Raw genomic sequence first — 22434 nt, forward strand, 5'->3', positions numbered from 1 at the left:
ATGTGCTGAAAAAGGACTGATGATTGGGAATACCTGGTTTAAAAAGCGAGATATACATAAGTATACTTATGTAAGTAGGAGAGATGGCCAGAGAGCGTTATTGGATTACGTGTTAATTGACAGGCGCGCGAAAGAGAGACTTTTGGATGTTAATGTGCTGAGAGGTGCAACTGGAGGGATGTCTGATCATTATCTTGTGGAGGCTAAGGTGAAGATTTGTATGGGTTTTCAGATATGAAGAGTGAATGTTGGGGTGAAGAGGGTGGTGAGAGTAAGTGAGCTTGGGAAGGAGACTTGTGTGAGGAAGTACCAGGAGAGACTGAGTACAGAATGGAAAAAGGTGAGAACAATGGAAGTAAGGGGAGTGGGGGAGGAATGGGATGTATTTAGGGAATCAGTGATGGATTGCGCAAAAGATGCTTGTGGCATGAGAAGAGTGGGAGGTGGGTTGATTAGAAAGGGTAGTGAGTGGTGGGATGAAGAAGTAAGAGTATTAGTGAAAGAGAAGAGAGAGGCATTTGGACGATTTTTGCAGGGAAAAAATGCAATTGAGTGGGAGATGTATAAAAGAAAGAGACAGGAGATCAAGAGAAAGGTGCAAGAGGTGAAAAAAAGGGCAAATGAGAGTTGGGGTGAGAGAGTATCATTAAATTTTAGGGAGAATAAAAAGATGTTCTGGAAGGAGGTAAATAAAGTGCGTAAGACAAGGGAGCAAATGGGAACTTTAGTGAAGGGCGCAAATGGGGAGGTGATAACAAGTAGTGGTGATGTGAGAAGGAGATGGAGTGAGTATTTTGAAGGTTTGTTGAATGTGTTTGATGATAGAGTGGCAGATATAGGGTGTTTTGGTCGAGGTGGTGTGCAAAGTGAGAGGGTTAGGGAAAATGATTTGGTAAACAGAGAAGAGGTAGTAAAAGCTTTGCGGAAGATGAAAGCCGGCAAGGCAGCAGGTTTGGATGGTATTGCAGTGGAATTTATTAAAAAAGGGGGTGACTGTATTGTTGACTGGTTGGTAAGGTTATTTAATGTATGTATGACTCATGGTGAGGTGCCTGAGGATTGGCGGAATGCTTGCATAGTGCCATTGTACAAAGGCAAAGGGGATAAGAGTGAGTGCTCAAATTACAGAGGTATAAGTTTGTTGAGTATTCCTGGTAAATTATATGGGAGGGTATTGATTGAGAGGGTGAAGGCATGTACAGAGCATCAGATTGGGGAAGAGCAGTGTGGTTTCAGAAGTGGTAGAGGATGTGTGGATCAGGTGTTTGCTTTGAAGAATGTATGTGAGAAATACTTAGAAAAGCAAATGGATTTGTATGTAGCATTTATGGATCTGGAGAAGGCATATGATAGAGTTGATAGAGATGGTCTGTGGAAGGTATTAAGAATATATGGTGTGGGAGGCAAGTTGTTAGAAGCAGTGAAAAGTTTTTATCGAGGATGTAAGGCATGTGTACGTGTAGGAAGAGAGGAAAGTGATTGGTTCTCAGTGAATGTAGGTTTGCGGCAGGGGTGTGTGATGTCTCCATGGTTGTTTAATTTGTTTATGGATGGGGTTGTTAGGGAGGTGAATGCAAGAGTTTTGGAAAGAGGGGCAAGTATGAAGTCTGTTGAGTATGAGAGAGCTTGGGAAGTGAGTCAGTTGTTGTTCGCTGATGATACAGCACTGGTGGCTGATTCATGTGAGAAACTGCAGAAGCTGGTGACTGAGTTTGGTAAAGTGTGTGAAAGAAAAAAGTTAAGAGTAAATGTGAATAAGAGCAAGGTTATTAGGTACAGTAGGGTTGAGGGTCAAGTCAATTGGGAGGTGAGTTTGAATGGAGAAAAACTGGAGGAAGTGAAGTGTTTTAGATATCTGGGAGTGGATCTGGCAGCGGATGGAACCAAGGAAGCGGAAGTGGATCATACGGTGGGGAAGGGGGCGAAAATTCTGGGAGCCTCGAAGAATGTGTGGAAGTCGAGAACATTATCTCGGAAAGCAAAAATGGGTATGTTTGAAGGAATAGTGGTTCCAACAATGTTGTATGGTTGCGAGGCGTGGGCTATGGATAGAGTTGTGCGCAGGAGGATGGATGTGCTGGAAATGAGATGTTTGAGGACAATGTGTGGTGTGAGGTGGTTTGATCGAGTAAGTAACGTAAGGGTAAGAGAGATGTGTGGAAATAAGAAGAGCGTGGTTGAGAGAGCAGAAGAGGGTGTTTTGAAATGGTTTGGGCACATGGAGAGAATGAGTGAGGAAAGATTGACCAAGAGGATATATGTGTCGGAGGTGGAGGGAACGAGGAGAAGAGGGAGACCAAATTGGAGGTGGAAAGATGGAGTGAAAAAGATTTTGTGTGATCGGGGCCTGAACATGCAGGAGGGTGAAAGGAGGGCAAGGAATAGAGTGAATTGGAGCGATGTGGTATACCGGGGATGACGTGCTGTCAGTGGATTGAATCAAGGCATGTGAAGCGTCTGGGGTAAACCATGGAAAGCTGTGTAGGTATGTATATTTGCGTGTGTGGATGTATGTATATACATGTGTATGGGGGTGGGTTGGGCCATTTCTTTCGTCTGTTTCCTTGCGCTACCTCGCAAACGCGGGAGACAGCGACAAAGCAAAAAATACTAATTATATACTTAGCATCTTTTCCTTTGAATAAAGGAAAAATAATAGCTTTCGCCCAATCCTCAGACACAGCCTTCCACTTCCATGCTAAACTGCATATCAAGTGCATCTGCTTTACCATACTTTCTCCTCTATACTTCAATATTTCAGCAGTAATCCCATTTGCTCCGGCTGCCTTTTCATCCTTCAACCTCTTTATTACTCTTTTTACCTCCCTTCATGCTATAGGCCCCTGCACTTGTATCCTTTTCTTTCCATCCTCCATACCCATGCATGTAACGACTGCTGCCTCGCCTTCTCCCATGTTCATCAGTTCTTCAGAATACTCTTTCCATCTTCCTTTCACTTCCATCTTTATATTCAGCAACACCCCTTACTTACTTCTCACTTTCACAGTTCCACCCTCACATCCGTCTCTTTCCTTTTTCATTTCCTTCCAGTACAATTTCTTATTTTCCCTTGACTTTTCAATGAAAAATCTTCCAAAATCTTCATCTGCTCTTTCATTGCTTTTCTTCTCTTTCATTGCTTTCCTCTATCAGTTTCTTAACATTCTGTTTACACATCTCTTACTTGTCCCTCCTTCTTTTCTGAACTTACACTAGTACATTCCTCTTGAGCAATCTACCATATGCCTTCCACAGTATTTTTATCTCATCTATCCACCATGCATTTCTCCTTTTATTCTTGCCTCACAATCTTGTATCCTACTCATAATTCTACAGCCTTTAATAGTATTTCTCTAAACATTTTAAACACTTCATTCACATATGACTGCATCCCTACAACTACTGCACTTTCATTTAAACTTTCTGTCACACTTCTGTCATACTCCTCCTTGCATTCTCTTTCATTCATCTTATCACTTGCCAACACTTTTACCTTTCCTTTCTTCCTAACACCATACCTCCACTACCTGATCCTCACCTTCACAAGAACTGCAAAATGGACAGAATCTCCAAAGAATCCTCTTAACTCTGGCATCTAGCACAACCTTTCTCACCTTTTCATCCTCTGACACATAGCTGGTCAAACCCTTTTGTTGTTCTTATCCATCATTTCTCAAACATGTGTACCTGTGAATCATTTTGTGCTGAAAAAAAGGTGTTTGCACAGTTTGTCCAGCACAGACATCCACAAGTTAACTTCCATTCATATTTACTCTAGGCACTCCCTATTTACCAACAGTCTCACCAATTTCATCACATCCCAACTTCACATTCATATCACCCATTACAACCACCTTTTTCTCCTTCTCAAACCAATTTATACAGTCATTCAAACTTTTCCAGAAACACTTCATTTCATCCTTACCTCACATAGTCTTCTTATTCACAGGCACAGATACACAAACCCATGGACTCCCATGGTGTACTGGTTAGCATTCCTGACCATGATGCATTCATGGGCACCCCAGGATTGAGTGCATACATTTGAATCCTGGTTGTGGTTGTCAGTCCATAGTCAAACCAGCTGTCATCCAACCCTAGGGGTTGGAAAATGAAATGGGTACCTGGCTCAGGCTAGAGTATATAAATATATATATTTTCATACATATTTGCCATTTTCCGCATTAACAAGTTAGCAGTAAGAAGAGAGGACTGAGCCTGAGAGGGGAGGATTTCCAGCTCTCAGCTCCCTCTCCATTTAGTCACCTTTTACGACATGCAGGGAACACATGGGAAGTACTCTTTCTCTCCCATCCCCAGAAATGAAGGCAAGCAAGTATGAATGTGTACATGAGTATACATGTATGTGTATGTATATGTTTATGCATATATTTTGATATGTATATGTATGTATATGTGCATGTAAGGGCATTTATGTATATTCATTATTTATTTATTTTGCTTTGTCACTGTCTCCCGCGTCAGCGAGGTAGCGCAAGGAAACAGACGAAAGAATGGCCCAATCCACCCACATACACATGTATATACATACATGTCCATACAAGCAAATATACATACCTATACATCTCAATGTACACATATATATACATACACACACATATACATATATACACATGTACATAATTCATACTGTCTGCCTTTATTTATTCCCATTGCCACCTCACCACACATGGAATAACAACCCCCTCCCCCCTCATGTGTGCGAGGTAGCGCTAGGAAAAGACAACAAAGGCCCCATTCGTTCACACTCAGTCTCTAGCTGTCATGTAATAATGCACCGAAACCACAGCTCCCCTTCCACATCCAGGCCCCACAGAACTTTCCATGGTTTACCCCAGACGCTTCACATGCCCTGGTTCAATTCACTGACAGCACATCGACCCTGGTATACCACATCGTTCCAATTCACTCTATTCCTTGCACGCCTTTCACCCTCCTGCATGTTCAAGCCCCGATCACTCAAAATCTTTTTCACTCCATCTTTCCACCTCCAATCTGGTCTCCCACTTCTCCTCGTCCCCTCCACCTCTGACACATATATCCTCTTGGTCAATCTTTCCTCACTCATTCTCTCCATGTGACCAAACCATTTCAAAACACCCTCTTCTGCTCTCTCAACCACACACTTTTTATTTCCACACATCTCTCTTACCCTTACATTAATTACTCGATCAAACCACCTCACACCACATATTGTCCTCAAATATCTCATTTCCAGCACATCCACCCTCCTGCGCACAACTCTATCCATAGTCCACACCTCGCAACCATACAACATTGTTGGAACCACTATTCCTTCAAACATACCCATTTTTGCTTTCCGAGATAATGTTCTCGACTTCCAAACATTCTTCAAGGCTCCCAGAATTTTCGCCCCCTCCCCCACCCTATGATTCACTTCCACTTCTATGGTTTCATCCGCTGCCAGATCCACTCCCAGATATCTAAAACACTTTACTTCCTCCAGTTTTTCTCCCTTCAAACTCACTTGACCCACAACCCTACTGTACCCAATAACCTTGCTCTTATTCACAGTTACTCTCAACTTTCTTCTTTCACACACTTTACCAAACTCAGTCACCAGCTTCTGCAGTTTCTCACATGAATCAGCCAACAGCGCTGTATCATCAGCGAACAACAACTGACTCACTTCCCAAGCTCTCTCATCCACAACGGACTGCATACTTGCCCCTCTTTCCAAAACTCTTGCATTCACTCTTGCATTCATTGTTATGATTATTATTATTGTTATTATTATCATTATCATTATTATTATCATTATTATTATTATTATTATTATTATTATTATCATTATTATTATCATCATTATTATTATTATCATTCCATGTGTGGCGAGGTGGCGATGGGAATGAATAAAGGCAGACAGTGTGAATTGTGTGCATGGGTATATATGTATGTGTCTGTGTGTGTATATATATGTGTACATTGAGATGTATAGGTATGTATATTTGCGTGTGTGGACGTGTATGTATATACATTGTGTATGGGGGTGGGTTGGGCCATTTCTTTCGTCTGTTTCCTTGTGTTACCTCGCAAATGCGGGAGACAGCGGCAAAAAAAAAAAAAAAAAAAAAAAAAATTATCATTATTGTTATTATTATTATTATTATTATTATTATTATTATTATTATTATTATCATCATCATCATCATCATTATTATCATTATTATTATACATAATCACTGTTTCCCGCATCAGTGAGGTAGCGCCAGGAAACAGACGAAGAATGGCCCACCCACTCATATACATATATATGTACATAAACACCCACATACGCACATATACATACCTATACATATCAACAAATACATACATATACACAGACATTACATACATACACTTGTACATATTCAAACTTGCTTGCCTTCATCCATTCCTGTTGCTACCCCCCACTGGAAAACAGCATCACTATCCCCTGCTCCAGCAAGGCAGCACTAGGAATACAGACAAAAGGGCCCCATTTGTTCACATTCAATCTCTAGCTGTCATGTGTAGTGCACTGAAACCAAATCTCCCTATCCACATCCAGGCCCCACAGACCAATCCATGGTTTACCCCAGATGCTTTACATGCCCTGGTTCAATCCATTGACAGCACATTGATCTCGGTATAACACATCGTTCAAATTCACTCTATTCCTTGCACGCCTCTCACCCTCCTGTATGTTCAAGCCCCAATCACTCAAAATCTTTTTCACTCCATCCTTCCACCTCCAATTTGGTCTCCTGCTTCTCCTTGTTCCCTCCAACTCTGACACATATATCCTCTTGGTCAATCTTTCCTCACTCATTCTCTCCATGTGTCCAAACCATTTCAACACACCCTCTTCTGCTCTCTCAACCACACTCTTTTTATTTCCACACACCTCTCTTACCCTTACATTACTTACTCAATCAAACCACCTCACACCACCTATTGTCCTTAAACATTTCATTTCCAACACATCCACCCTCCTTCATACAACCCTGTCTATAGCTCTTGCCTCACAACCATATAACATTGTTGGAACTACTATTCCTTCAAACATACCCATTTTTGCTCTACATGATAGCGTTCTCCTTCCCCACATTCTTCATCATTCCCAGAACCTTTGCCCCCTCCCCCACCCTGTGACTCACTTCCGCTTCCATCCACTGCTAACTCCAATCCCAGATATCTAAAACACTTCACTTTCTCCAGTTTTTCTCCTTTCAAACTTACATCCCAATTAACTTGTATTTCAACCCTACTGAACCTAAGAACATTGCTCATATTCACATTTACTCTCAACTTTCTCCTTTCACACACTTTTCCAAACTCAAACACCAACCTCTGCAGTTTCCCACCCGAATCAACCACCAAAGCTGTATCATCGGCAAACAACAACTGACTCACTTCCCAGGCCTTCTCATCCACAACCGACTGCATACTCACACCTCTCTCCAAAACTCTTGCATTTACCTCCCTAACCACCCCATCCATAAACAAATTAAACAACCATGGGGACATCACACATCCCTGCCACAGACCAACCTTCACTGGGAACCAATCACTCTTCTGTCTTCCTACTCGTACACATGCTTAACATCCTTGGTAAAAACTTTTCACTGCTTCAAGCAGCTTGCCTCCCACACCATATACTATTAAGGCCTTCCACAAAGCACCTTTGTCAACCTTATCATATGCCTGCTCCAGATTCATGAATGCTACGTACAAATCCATTTGTTTTTCTAAGTATTTCTCACACACATTCTTCAAAGCAAACACCTGATCCACCCATCCTCTAACACTTGAAACCACAATGCTCCTCCCCAAGTCTGGTGCTCTGTACATGCCTTCACCCTCTCAATCAATACCCTCCTATACAATTTTCCAGGAATGCTCAACAAACTTATGCTTTTGTAGTTTGAACACCCCTTTGCCTTTGTACAGTGGCACAACACATACATTCTGCCAATTCTCAGCCACTTCACTATGATCCATACACACATTGAATATCCTTACCAACCAGTCAACAACACAGTTATCCCCTTTTTTAATAAATTTTACTGCAATACCATCCAAACAGTGGCACTACACATACATTCTACCAATTCTCAGCCACTTCACTATGATGCATACACACATTGAATATCCTTACCAACCAGTCAACAACACAGTTATCCCCTTTTTTAATAAAGTTTACTGCAATACCATCCAAACTCCTCACCTTGCCAGATTTCATCTTCCACAAAACTTTCACTTCCTCTTCTTTCTTAGCCAAACAGTTCTCCCTGACCCTATTTCTCACTTCACACACCACCCCGACCGAAACACCCTACATCTACCACTTTCTCATCAAACACATTGAACAAACCTTCAAAATACTCACTCCACCTCCTTCTCACTTCGTCACTACTTGTTATTATTTCCCCCCTGGCCCCCTTCACTGATGTTTCTATTTGTTCTCTTGTCTTACACACATTATTTACCTCCATCCAAAACATCTTTTTATTCTCCCTAAAGTTTAACAATACTCTCTCACCCCAACTCTCATTTGCCCTTAGCACTCCTTTCTTGTAAGTATTGTCCATACCCTCTCTTTTCTCTTTCACTAACAACTTTACTTCTTCATCCTACCACTCACTAACCTTTCTAATCTTCCCACCTCTCACCTTTCTCATGCCACATGCATCTTCCACATGCCATCACTGCTTCCCTAAATACATTCCATTCCTAATCCTTTCCCTTCACATCATTTGCTCTCAACTTTTGCCATTCTACACTCAATCTCTCCAGATACTTCCTCACCCAAGTCTCCTTTCCAAGCTCACTCACTCTCACCAATCTCTTCTCCCCAACATTCTCTCTTCATTTTTGATAACCTCTACAAACCTTCACCTTCGCCTCCACAAGATAGTGATCAGACATCCCTCCAGCTGCCCTTCTCAGTACAGTAACATCCAAAAGTCTCTCTTTTACACACCCATCAATTAACATGTAATCCAAAAATGGCCTTTGACCATCTCTCCTACTCACATACGTATACTTATGTATATCCCTCTTTTTAAACCTCGTATATTTCATTCACCAGTCTTTTTTCAGCACACAAATCCACAAGCTCTTCACCATTTCCATTCACAACGCTGGATACCCCATGTACGCTAATTATACCCTCAACTGCCACATTACTCACCTTTGCATTTAAGTCACTCATGCACCAAAGGTTCTGACACACTCACTCAGCTGCTCCCAAAACACCTGCCTCTCATGATCGTTCTTCTCATGACCAGGTGCTTAGTGAACCAGCACTTAATTGGTTGTCCCGTTGCAGTCCTCTGATCCAGGTAGCTGTTTTTCCTTTCTGCCTCACAAACATGTGGACTATTGGCATTCTCTCTACAAACATACAATCTCTATGTATCATATGGAACCCTTGACAACACTTAACTCACACAGCTCATTCTTCGTAACTCTAGATTTTCCTCCGGTGACCATATGTGCTAGGACCGCTTTTTGGCAAATGGTAGGAGCAGCAGATAGAAGTTGTAGGTAGGAATATTTAGGCTGGCGCATCAACTTGAAATATTAGGTAGAAGTAGTAGGTAAGAGCATTAGGTAGAAGTCATTAGACTGGGGCCTCTGCAGACAATGTGCTAGACTTGCCCTCTGCCAGTGGCCTGTTAAAAGTGAGGCACTAAAGGCTTAGAAGTGGAACTGAAGTTCTTTAGTTATGGAGACTCTGTTGCTGTGGCCACCCCTTTAAGGGAGTTCCAGTTGGAACAAGCATCAGAGATATTAATAGATAGACATATCCTTCTCCTGTCTCCAACTACTGTCATCGAACTAATAATGTTTTGCAACAAGGTTTGCAAGTAATATAGAAGACCAGACAATTTTCTTCCTAGACTCAGTATGCTTGTATTTCTATAAAATTTTACTTGTGAAAAAGAAGTACGATTACCATTCTTTTCTTGGATATCATGGTGAACAGGCATATGAACCAGTTTAAGTTCAGCATTTTTAACAAAGCTACAAATGTCTGCACATACATACACTTATACTTACCTCACCAGGATGAAGTAAATCAATCCATGTTCACCTCAGTGTAACTTCATGTATACCACATTAGCAGTCCATAACTTCTCGAAGGTAAAATCGGCAGAATTTTTGAAATTGCAATGTCCTTAAAGTACCCCAATATCTTCATCAACATATCATCGTATAGTGCCAGAAAAATATTATAGAACTCAGAAGCCAAGAAATCATATAGCACTAAAAATTTCTTATTACTATATTACCATATCACAACTTCCTAGGACTGCCCCAGCTACTGAAAGAGTAGATATCAACACTGCATTTGAGAACAGCAATAAAGTGAGGAACTTGCCCATAAAAACTTGCCTGAAAATTCAAGTGGTTGTGTTTACCAGATACCATGCAGGAACAATGCAGTTTACTTTGGAAAAAGTGAAAAAAAAAAAAAGGAATTGAAGAAAATAGCTACATCAGTATAGATAGTGTTTGTGTTGGACAAGAATCGAGTGCTCTGTTTCATCATATTGGAGTGCTCTGTTTCTGCATATGTGAGACTTCAGCTGCCCTGCTGACTGGAACAGTGTTCAAGAAACTGTATACTGTCATTCAGTTGTGGACAGAAATATCATGAATCTACCATTATCAAACACAGCTTTCATAATAATCTCACCATTAGTCAGGTATATAAAAATTATATCCTTTCATAATCAAAACAATAACAAGTACCAGTTTATGAGCTAATTCCTGACTGCCACTCACCTTTGGTGCCAAACCACTTGCCATTTGTCATCTGACCCATCTTTGGATATCACATTTCTTATCTGACCTTTCCATCTGACCCTCACCTGATGAGGTCATATACTTTACCTGTCATATATATGTCTGTAAACCCTACATTTGTTCATTATATCCCTAAAGATGTGAATTATCATAAAAGCACACAGATCTTTATGTTCCATTTTCCTTATGGCTACCAGCATATATATATAAGCCAAGATGTTACTGGATTCCACAAGCAAGGAGTTACACCATGGGTGAAAAGTCACTTTTGTTGAGGCTGTATTAGTGGGAGTACAGTCTCATCAAAGAACTTTCATTCCAAAGGAATCTAAAATTCCCGGCTACCAGAAGTAGTGCAGCTTTGGGCTGTAGGAACTTTTAGAAAGGTACTGGGTAACACCAGGATTCCTCCATAAAGACTGGTTTTGGGGTAGCTATAAATAAGTGAATTACTATTTGCTGAAAACTACAAGGAAGAATGAACCACAAAAAGTCCCAAGTGTGTTTTCATGTGTATTATTTCTTCAGGGGAGACAGACTAAAGCATAGGATCACAGTATAATCAGCATATATATATATATATATATATATATATATATATATAATGGAAGAGGAATTGTGCTGTTTCCCTTCCCATGCATGAACCTGGCACTGTGCCTGTCATAAAATACTATTGCACAGTCACATGAGATTTCGTCTTACCTATTGTAATTAACTTATTACACTTCATTTTTATTACCTTACAGCTTCATATTTGATCAACCCTTCTAATGGCACACAATATCTTCAGTCGTTTCCTTTCGAACACATGCACCCTCTTCTGTCGTATTTAGTCCCGGACCCATTCCATACATCCATGCCACACCTTGATCAGAACTATTGTACCACCAGTTTGTCCACCCCTCACCCACCTTGTGGCTTACATTACCTTCCATGCTTCCAATCGTTGCCATGTACTTTTTCAGTTATCTTTAAGCATCCTACTTCCTCTAGACTCTTATCAATCTTGTTATCACCTAAGGATTCTCCATTCCTTGATTTATCTTCAGGCTTTGCCAGTTCTGTATTTAGTAGTTTGGTTACTTGTTTGGCGGTATTTAAGAGTAACTTGATTACGTTTACATTTTTCTTTGGATGTCTTTTGTAATGAAAAACTTCCATTGGTTTGGTGAAGTTCATTAGTTAGCATAATCCTGCAGGAATGTTACTCTTCCATAATGGATTATGGTTTCATTATTTGATTTCGTGTTTTTTGTTTTTATTTGTACCAGTAATGGGTCATGACATCATTCCATTTTGTTTAATTGTTTGAGCCTGACATGTATTCATATTCTCATTCCAGCCATTCATAGAATTATTTCAATGTAGGAACTCTTGATTTCAGTTCAGTTTTTTTTAGACTTCTCATTCATGCATCCTCACCAGTTTTCATTAAACATCCTCTTTCACCATTAAAATTCATTTGAAACTAGTTTTATCTATGTTGCTCTCGGCTCATCTTCCATGCACTTCCATATTTCCTATCGATTCTTTTGCTTTACATGTACTATTTCATAACTGTTGAATCCTAAATCTATGAAACTCTCCTAATTCAAGGATATCCAGTATGAGGGTTTGTCAAAAAATATCTCAAGTCTTATGAGTGAATGAGAAACAAGAAGTGACAAGAACAAACGGAAATGTAGGCGACTTACCATATTTGATGTTTTACGTGAAGACAATTGAAGATAATACATTTTCTGCCGTTAACACAACAGATCACGTTATGTGCCTAGGCGCTCGACAAGTTCACTTTACTCACACTTATTTTTGTCTTCATATGTTTGTAACAAACTTCACACTCTTACACACTTTATAACACTATACCCAATGATTATGACTGTAGGTAATGATCCTTTCAAAATTTTCAGTGCGCACTAAAAGTTTCTATGTATGGGTCATTCATATAATTTTCAGATGTATGAAGTATACAGTGTGTTAATTTTATAATTTCTAACCTTCAATATGGCTTTATGATTTTTTATTGCACAGTGCTCTGAGGTATCTTCATATGTGCCAACCATCACGTGTTCTAGAACATTCCAATCATATTTCGCTTCTTTTCACATTCACGATAATTTTCCTATTATTATCAAGATAATGTTCACTATCCATAGAATCAACATCACTATCATTAGTGCCCCAGAGACTAACACTAATTAGCCAGGTGTATGCCCTTGCAATGTTGCACTGTCGGTGAGTGACTCGAAGTCACGGTGAGCGAAACGCTTCGAAGGGATGGGTTCATAGCTCGTTCCTCTGTACTCTTTGTGTAACTACATAAAGATTTATTTTTTCTCTAATGCTAATTATAGTTGGTAGTGACATAAGGCATTTCTTCATATGGAAGAAATATGTCTTGGAATTTGAATGAAGGCTGGATGGGGAGAGGGCCAATTTTGACTTGTTTTCTTATGGTGGGTCATGAGGTACCGAGTGCCGGACGTATGAAGCATCGTCCTGTCATTGCACTACAATTATATATGTGCAACCTTTTTAGATATCATTAACACTCGAATTCATTACTAAGAATTTAGACTAACTAAAAAAAAAATACTCGATAAGGGTCTTATTTTTTGAATTTGGGGGATGCATTTGCCCCTCCTTAGTATCTTGGTCTCTGAGAAGATGTGACATGTAAAAGTATGCTTGCAGTAGTCCTGCTGAGAACGTAAAATTATTTGTGCAAGTTAAGGGGTTAAATAACATTTCTCATCTTCCTCGTACTTATGATATTTCATGTAATAATAGCGAATCTTTGCATGTGCTTGATTTCATGGATGATTAAACCTGCATTCATTTATTCATTTGTAGTTATGATAATTGTCAAAATGCAACAAATTTTGGAGGTAGCGTATTCATATTCTTCTCAGTTATCATCTAACATCCATTGCTCTAAACTGGAATGCATTAATGCATATTTAAGTGATTATCTTTTTCATCGAAGGACCCACATCTACCTCAGAGTACTGTTTGCATGTTTTAATCTCTTGTCCTGTCTTATATGATCGTGGCTCATTATTAACATCGCTTTCATTTTGTTTCTTGTCATTCATAGACTTCAGCCTTGTGTTTTCATGTTTCACACTTTTACCATTTTCATCGGTAGTTTTGTCTTTCATTTGTCTTGTCAAAATTTTCTCTCATGATTGTATAATTATCTATTGTACTGAAAGGGGATGAAATTTTGCACATTCTCTACTACCGTACACCTTGAATTTATGTATGTTGTCTGCATTAACCATATCCTTTGTCAATGTGGTCCATCTATCCACCACTCTCATAATATAAAAGTACTTTAAATCTTTTTTAATAGGTTTCTTCCTTAATTTCCTGTACGTCCTCTAGTTGCTCTGTTCCTACATCTCTTTAAAGAACTGTTCACTGTCCACATCATCGATCTATTTTAAAAACTGATGTGATCAGATCACGCCTCACTTTTCTCTCTTACAAGGCTTCCCTGTAACTTAGCTCTCTTACTTCTGGTACTATCTTTGTTCCATCCTCTGGACCTTCTATGTTATTTGTAGATGTTTCTTTAAGTGTGGTTGCAAAATCTGAGAAGTATATTCTAATTTTGGCCTTAAGTAGGATATAAAGAGCTGGATGAATATTTCCTTATCCATATACTTGAAAGATTGTCTGATGTTTGCCAGAAGACAGCTCTTATACTTTACTATTCTCCAAGTCTGGGACCCCAGCCCTTCTCACACATTTTCTGCTAGATGATAATCATATTGAGGTCTTCGTTTATTTTGTCACATTGCCATTACTATACATTCACTTGGATTGAATATCATCATCCATGTATCAGACGAACTGTGGAGTCTGTTTATGTCCCCTTTTAAGCTTATGTTATCCTTCTCACTTTTCACTCATGTCTTTTTACATCATCTGTAAACATGTTCAAGTAGAGTCCATACCTCCAGGCAAGTCATTCACACGGATCAGGAAGAATAATGGCTCCAGAACAGAAACTTGGTGACCTCCACCTATTTGAAAAAGCTTCTCTGAATAGTGTCTTCCTATTGCCTTCTTTTAAGATAATCTGTCCATTGGAGGTGTCTCCCCATATTCCTGCTTTTTATTCCACCTTCTTAACCATCCTTGCAGTACTGTGCCATATGCCTTCTAGTAGTCAGGATATAAGCAGACTACTTGTTTTTTCCTTTTGCTTAATATAGAGCTCTTCTTTCATAGTAATCAAAGAGGTTCATTACACATAACCTCCTTCCCCTAAAATCATGTTACCTCTCACTTAGGTTATTTCTCCTTTGTAGAAAGTAATGTTTGCTCTATGATTAACTTCCCCAGTACCTTACAGACCATAGCTGTTCAAGTGCCCTTCCCCCAAGTCTCCTCTTTTAGAAATGGGTATGACCTTTTCTTTTTAGCACTCTGCCTTTCTTCAGCGACATCTTGAACAGTATTTCAAGAGTTTGTCTCGTGGATCTGCACACATCTTCAGCAATATGCAATTTCTAAAGGCAGTATCCCAATGTTTTCTAAAGCTTCCTCCCGTATCCCATCTCATCAGTGATGGGGTTATAGTGTCTTCCACTGTGAAAAGTTTTGAATTTATTCAGTTCCTCACACACTTTTAAATCAAACTTCAGCTATATTCCCCTCTGAATCATTTACTCTGACTAGCTGCTCTTTAACTGGCCATCTACCTCTGATGAAATTATGAAGTTTTAGAGTTTTGCCTACCTTTCCCACCGTACTCTTTTCAAAAGTCCTTTGGTCCTCCTTTCTCTTTTGCTATATGTATTCTTCACTCTTATTTCTTAGATAAACAAACTGGTTGGAGTGTCATCTGTATCTGTTTGTGCACATCTTGAAACTCCCTTGATTTTTTAAATCTTTGATTAAACCATTCTTCTCTCCATTACAGATTTCACAGAACCTGTCACCACAATAGCCTGGTTCTTCGCTATTGAACTCAATTTCTCAGTCTGTTTTACTAAAGAATTTGTTGCATTATGTTTTCTCCATGATTAAATCTCCTCCTTAGGTCCTGTTTCATCTCTGCTCTTATAACTTGATCATTGACCTTATAAACTTAAGCATTGTATGATCACTTTTCTCAAATGGTGTATCATATATGATATTTTCAGTATTTAGCTAGTTATGAGGATGAATCAGTCCCTCTTATCTAAGTGTGTCCACTGACATGCTGGTTTAGGAAATTTTCTTGTACATGCTATAGGAGCTTCTTTAGTGACATCATCCTTTTCATCTACATCATCTCCATTTTCTCCTACCTTGCCTATTCTATACACTTTGCATTTTTCCTCTCAAACATTATGTATTACAGTACTACGATTTGACAGTCATAATCATATATTTCTTGTACATGACAATAACTATTTTCCCAGTTCACATTCAATAAATTTTGCTTTTGGTGTAATGTCCCTGTGTTTCATGTACCACATTTTATAATTCCTAAAACTTTTTGAAGGATGGTTTGCTGTTTTCTATAGGGATATTACAAAGTTTGTCTTTTTTTTATATATTGGTTTGAATGTCTAGTATTTTGTTGTATATGCTTACAGTAATTGCCTCTTGAAGCCACTTGTATTAGTGATATGGAAGGAGAGATAAGGGAGAGGGCAGTATAGGGTAGAAGAGTCACTGGATCCCTTGATAGAATGAAGAAGGGTAGAAGTGTAAGTATGGAAGTGAAAAGAGTATTAAGGTACAGCATAGTCCTTCCAAACCTGACTTATGCACCTGAAACGTGGACATCGAATGAGTCTCAAGAGCTCAAGAATCCAGGCTGTGGAAATGAGCTGTTTGAGAAGAGCATGTGGTGTGAGTAGATGGAATGAAGAAAGAAATGAAGGAGAGTATGACAGATGTGGTATGGCAGGGAATGAATTGTGGAGTGGTAGAATGGATGAAGCTTAATACTTTGAGGTAGTTTGGATATGTGGAAAGAATGCAAGACTGGGAGTTTGTAAGGAGAGTGTATGATAGTCCATTTAAAGGGATGGTGTGAGAGGAAGACACCTGTGACATGGCAAATTAGGATGGAGGAATACTGGAGGGAGAAAAATGTTGGAAGAATGCATGGAATGGTGTATGTGAGGGAGATATGTAAGGACAGGGATAAGTGGACTCTTGCCTTGGTAACCCCTTGATGGGAGTTCCTAGAGGTAACAGGTGTCAGAGATTTAGATAGATAGATGTATTGACATTTTACTATCTTTATCTTGGATTTTGAGCATATTTTTATAACATCTTATCAGTTTTATTTCTTTATCATGACTAGGAATTGCCATTGAATCAACAATTGTAATGATTTCATTTGATTTCATGTAATTTGTAAAGTACTGGAACTGAATTTTCATTCAGCACTTTTTAGCATGAACAAATGTAAAACTTGAAAATTCATTCATCTCATGTATTTTTGTGCTTTCTTGGGGATTGCTGAAAACTTAAAACTAATTATGTGAATTGATATATTTTGTGTCTTTGCAAAATTCATTAGCCTATTTTGTTTAGTAACATTAATGACTAAAAATTTTCCAGCACTTACATCCTATCAGTTATTATGTAATTTATTTGGCATTCCATTTGTACTTTATGGCACCATTGCAGTCATTGCAGATGTCTAATTGGGGCAGGTCTCATCTCCATTAACTGACCAGTGTAATATGACCAGTCCTCTTCTGACAAAGATTTGCCTCAAAATGGCATTTCCCATTGAAGAATGGATGGCACACTTCAATACTTTTTTGTATCTTTTGTGGTTTGTTATTGTTTGGGCTTCCAAGTCGTATTTAGCTTGACATTTGTATGTAAAATTATTTTTCTTATTCTCTACATAAAATCATTGTTGACTTCAGCATCTGCTGTTTCTTTACCACTGATACCAGCATATCAAGAACACCAGCAAAATTTTATAGTCATGCTTTGAGTGGATTCTTAAAATCCAGTCTTAGACTTTTTTTTTTTTTTAATTATGGGCTGCCCTGGATCACAATGTGATATGGCTTGGAGTGCTTTTGGGGAATCAGAGTACATTATAAAAATTCATCTTTAGGAGATTGCTGTCAGTTTTTGCAGCCTGAATTCTACACAGCTCAGCAATAAATATGGAAGAGTCCTTTTATAGTTTTGCTGTATTTGATTCTTCAGTTACTATGGCAAAACCTGCCTATCTGACACCCATTCCCTTCAGGAACTCCCTTAACGGGATGGCCATGGCAGAAGAGTCTCCATGACTGTTGAACTCTTGTGCTGTTTCTTAGCCTTTAGTGCTTCACTATTAACAGGCTTAGGACTACTGTAGTGTAGTTTTATTAGAGGCTCCTACCTGATCTTTCGACTGACGACTTTTGCCTAATGTTCCAACCCACTACTTTTCCCTAATGCTCCTACCTACTACTTTTACTCAAGGATCCAGTCTGATTTAGTAGCAGTTGGTAGGCAACCACTCTAATGTTATTATTTTCTTTTACCTCGTGTATGAGACTGAATATGTATGATAACATGGCTCTGGATATACAGTTTCATTTTGTATAATGTACTACAAATTGAATGATAAGGTATCAATTATTTTTATGTTATGTTATTATTATTGATATTATTACCAGCACTATCTGCCTAGATATTAGGAGAGTTACTGACAGCTGAGTAGTAAGACAGCACTTTATTGGTTGCCATGGTGCACTCCTCTAACTTGGGTAGCTGTCTTTTCTTTCTGCCTCACCCACACGTGGACTGCTAGCATTCTTTCCACAAACATAAAATCTCTCCTTGTCACACTTAACACTTGACAAAACTTATCATACACAGCTCACTCTTGATAACTCTAGATTTTTTTTGGTGGTGAATGCTATGTGCTTGCCCTGCCATTTGGCAAAATGGTTGGAGCAATAGATAGAAGTAGTAGGCAAAACCTACACCATCACATCTAAGGCCATCTGTAAATAACTTTGTTCTGTTTATATACATAGGATCATTCTGAAGGAATCTACTTTGCACTAGAGAAGCAATGTTGCATTTGGTTGTTTTCATTCATTTCCTGCAAAGTTTGATAGCAGGATCCTTCCAGGATGGAAACCAAGCAAAACCCACTTCTTTAATAAAGATTTATTTTAAAGGCTCCAGTCACAGACAAAAGTCCAAATCAAGGCTGGGCCTTAATTGAAATATACAGGGAATTATGAAAGAGAAAAATAAAAGACAAAGGAAAGTATTTATGAAATTCAGAGGAAGTGAAAAACCTCCTAAAATGTGCCAGATCATAGTTATTGGGAAAGACATGAGAAGGTAGAGAATTCCAAAGCTTCTAGGTTATCAAAAGGGCCCACCTTTGAGTTGCCGACAGCCACACAGTAATCATGTGATACAGCAGCTTGCCGAGTATTGTGTGGTCTAGTTAATGGTGGGGGCACACAAGCAGCCAGCTCTTGGGAACAAAAACCAAAGTAATACCTGTAGAAGAGGGAAAGCGAACCAACATTTTAGTGTAGGGCAAGATGGTCAAGTTTGGAAGTTAGCTTGAGACAGTTTATAAGTTGGACTGCTTTCGACTCTTAAGTAGAGATGCAGATCTAGAACCACCACAAATGTGGAAGCAGTGCCCCATACAAGGACAAATCACTCCTTTGTGAAAAGGGAGCACATGTTCAGAACGAAAGAAGTTTCACCATCTAAACAGGACATCCAGTTTCTTAGAGGCTTCCACGGAAGAGTGGATGTTACAGTAATACCAATTATGTTCATTAAGTCAAAAGGTGGAATTATAGAACATTCAAAGGAGATGAGAGTTGTGAGGAGTTTTCGATAAGGGGATGGGGAGTAACTGGATCTTTAGAGTCATTAAACTTTACTAAATTTCCTCTTCCCCACCAAGATATCCTCTCTAAATCAGACTAGGTTTTGTCTTCCCCACTGAGATATTCTCTCCAAATCAGAGTTTATTGAGGATGCTGTGTAAGAAGAGATGCAAATGGAGTGAGAGAAGTAGAATTGAAGAATGTGGAAGAATGCAGCATTGAGTCTTAAGCATATGAGGAGAGGAAATTGTTCAAAAAAAAAAGGAAAAAAAGCGTAGGGGAGTATACAGAACCTTGAGGGACACCACTGTTGATGGAGAAAGTTGGGGGAGGCTGATCCATCAACAACCCCAGAGACAGATTAGCTGGAAAGAAAGCTTGATATGAAGGAACAAAGTGAGGGAGGGAAGCCAAGAGAGGGGAGCTTAGAGATGAGACCCTGATGCCACACCCTGTCAAAAGCTTTAAATATGTCAAGGGCAACTACACATGACTCCCCCAAATCTTTCAGGGATGATGACCAGGCATTAGTAAGATAGAAAAATAGTACCATTGAATCTTGCCTTACAGAACCCATACAGGTGATCAGAGAGGGCTTTGAATTTCGAGGTGTCTCAGGATGGGAGTTGAGACGGGATTCAAAGACTTTGGAAAAAGTAGATGTCAAAGCAATAGGTAGATATTGGGGTCAGAACAATCCACCTTCTTAGGGAGGGGATGTATCAACGCATGCTTTCAGGGAGAAGGAAAAGTTTTGGTTATTAAACAGAAATGGAACAGATGAGCAAGTGCAAGTGCATAGGCACACTCTTTCAGTGTACAAGGTTGGAAGTCATCAGGACCAGAGAAGCCTTGCTTGCGTTCCATACCACTTTCAGTAATACCAGTTTTTTCTTTTCTTTTATGAAAAGGTTGAGAGGACTTTGGACATTGATAAAAATTTCAGTCCTTTCAGCAGCAGAAAGGTACTTATATGGAAGGTTAGATGGTGTATATTTAAGCCTGAAAAAAATAATTCAACAAAGTTCTTTGCATTTTAAATTCAAAAGGAGCTTGCAAGAAACTACATACAAATTTTCAGTTCAGAATTTTTATGTTCCTTTGCATATTTCAAAACTAAGATAATGGCCATCAACAATTTCTGGGATTTTATGTGTAAATGAATATATCAGGCAATCTTTGTCCAGTTTCAGTTTACAAATTGAATTAAGTAACCTCCTCATGGTTTTCCTATCTGCTGAACAGTGGCATTTCTTATTTTGCATTTCTAATTTTGTTCTTTGCAACATGACCTTTCTCTCTCCCTTTCATTTAGTTTTGATATTGACCAATATATGTTTGTTGTTGGGCTATGTTTCTTGAGTTATTTTGTTAGTTAATTCTCATCTGTAGCTATCATTCTGAAATTATTTATTTATTATACTTTGTCGCTGTCTCCTGCGTTAGTGAGGTAGTGCAAGGAAACAGATGAAAGAATGGCCCATCCCACCCACATGCACATGTATATACATAGACGTCCACATACACACATATACATACCTATACATCTCAATGTATACATATATATACACACACAGACATATACATACATACAAATGTACATAATTCATACTGTCTGCCCTTATTCATTTTCCCTTCGCCACCCCACCACATATGAAATGACAACCCCCTCCCCCCACATGTGCATGAAGTAATGCTAGGAAAAGACAACAAAGGCCACATTCGTTCACACTCAGTCTCTAGCTGTCATGTATAATGCACCAAAACCACAGCTCCCTTTCCACATCCAAGCCCCACAGAAATTTTCATGGTTTACCCCAGACGCTTCACATGCCCTGGTTCAATCCATTGACAGCACGTTGACCACGGTATACCACATCGTTCCAATTCACTCTATTCCTTGCAAGCCTTTCACCCTCCTGCATGTTCAGGCCCCAATCACTCAAAATCTTTTTCACTCCATCTTTCCACCTCCAATTTGGTCTCCTACTTCTCCTCATTCCCTCCACCTCTGACACATATATCCTCTTTGTCAATCTTTCCTCACTCATTCTCTCCATGTGAGCAAACCACTTCAAAACACCCTCTTCTGCTCTCTCAACCACACTCTTTTTATTACCACACATCTCTCTTACCCTTTCATTACTTACTCGATCAAACAACCTCACACCACATATTGTATTCAAACATCTCATTTCCAGCACAGCCATCCTCCTCCGCACAACTCTATCTATAGCCCATGTCTTGCAACCATTTAACATTGTTGGAACCGCTATTCCTTCAAACATACCCATTTTTGCTTTCCAAGATAATGCTCTCGACTTCCACACATTCTTCAACGCTCGCAGAACTTTCACCCCCTCCCCCACCCTATGATTCACTTCCGCTTCCATGGTTCCATCCGCTGCCAAATCCACTCCCAGATATCTAAAACACTTCACTTCCTCCAATTTTTCTTCATACAAACTTACCTCCCAATTGACTTGACCCTTAACCCTACTGTACCTAATAACCTTGCTCTTATTCACATTTACTCACAGCTTTCTTCTTTCACACACTTTACAAAACTCAGTCACCAGCTTCTGCAGTTTCTCACCCGAATTAGCCACCAGCGCTGTATCATCAGCGAACAACAACTGACTCACTTCCCAAGCTCTTTCATCCACAACAGACTGCATACTTGCCCCTCTTTCCAAAACTCTTGCATTCACATCCCTAACAACCCCATCCATAAACAAATTAAACAACCATGGAGACATCACGCACCCCTGCCGCAAACCTACATTCA

The 22434-nt window shown here is 39.3% G+C and overlaps 1 protein-coding gene and 1 long non-coding RNA gene across 2 annotated transcripts in view; one reads left to right on the plus strand and one right to left on the minus strand.

Moving 5' to 3' along the window:
* LOC139755973 (uncharacterized) overlaps nucleotides 1-13122 on the minus strand; it is a 166339-nt gene extending 153217 nt beyond the window's left edge. The window contains exon 1 of the long non-coding RNA XR_011714229.1: nucleotides 12513-13122. This is a non-coding gene — a long non-coding RNA (uncharacterized lncRNA). The remainder of the gene's footprint in view (nucleotides 1-12512) is intronic.
* The window catches only part of LOC139755972 (splicing regulator SDE2), an 87265-nt gene that overhangs the window by 60416 nt on the left and 4415 nt on the right, over nucleotides 1-22434 (plus strand). The window lies entirely within an intron of this gene.

Source organism: Panulirus ornatus, chromosome 20 (genome assembly GCF_036320965.1).
Source record: "Panulirus ornatus isolate Po-2019 chromosome 20, ASM3632096v1, whole genome shotgun sequence".
In the NCBI taxonomy this organism is placed as follows: domain Eukaryota; kingdom Metazoa; phylum Arthropoda; class Malacostraca; order Decapoda; family Palinuridae; genus Panulirus; species Panulirus ornatus.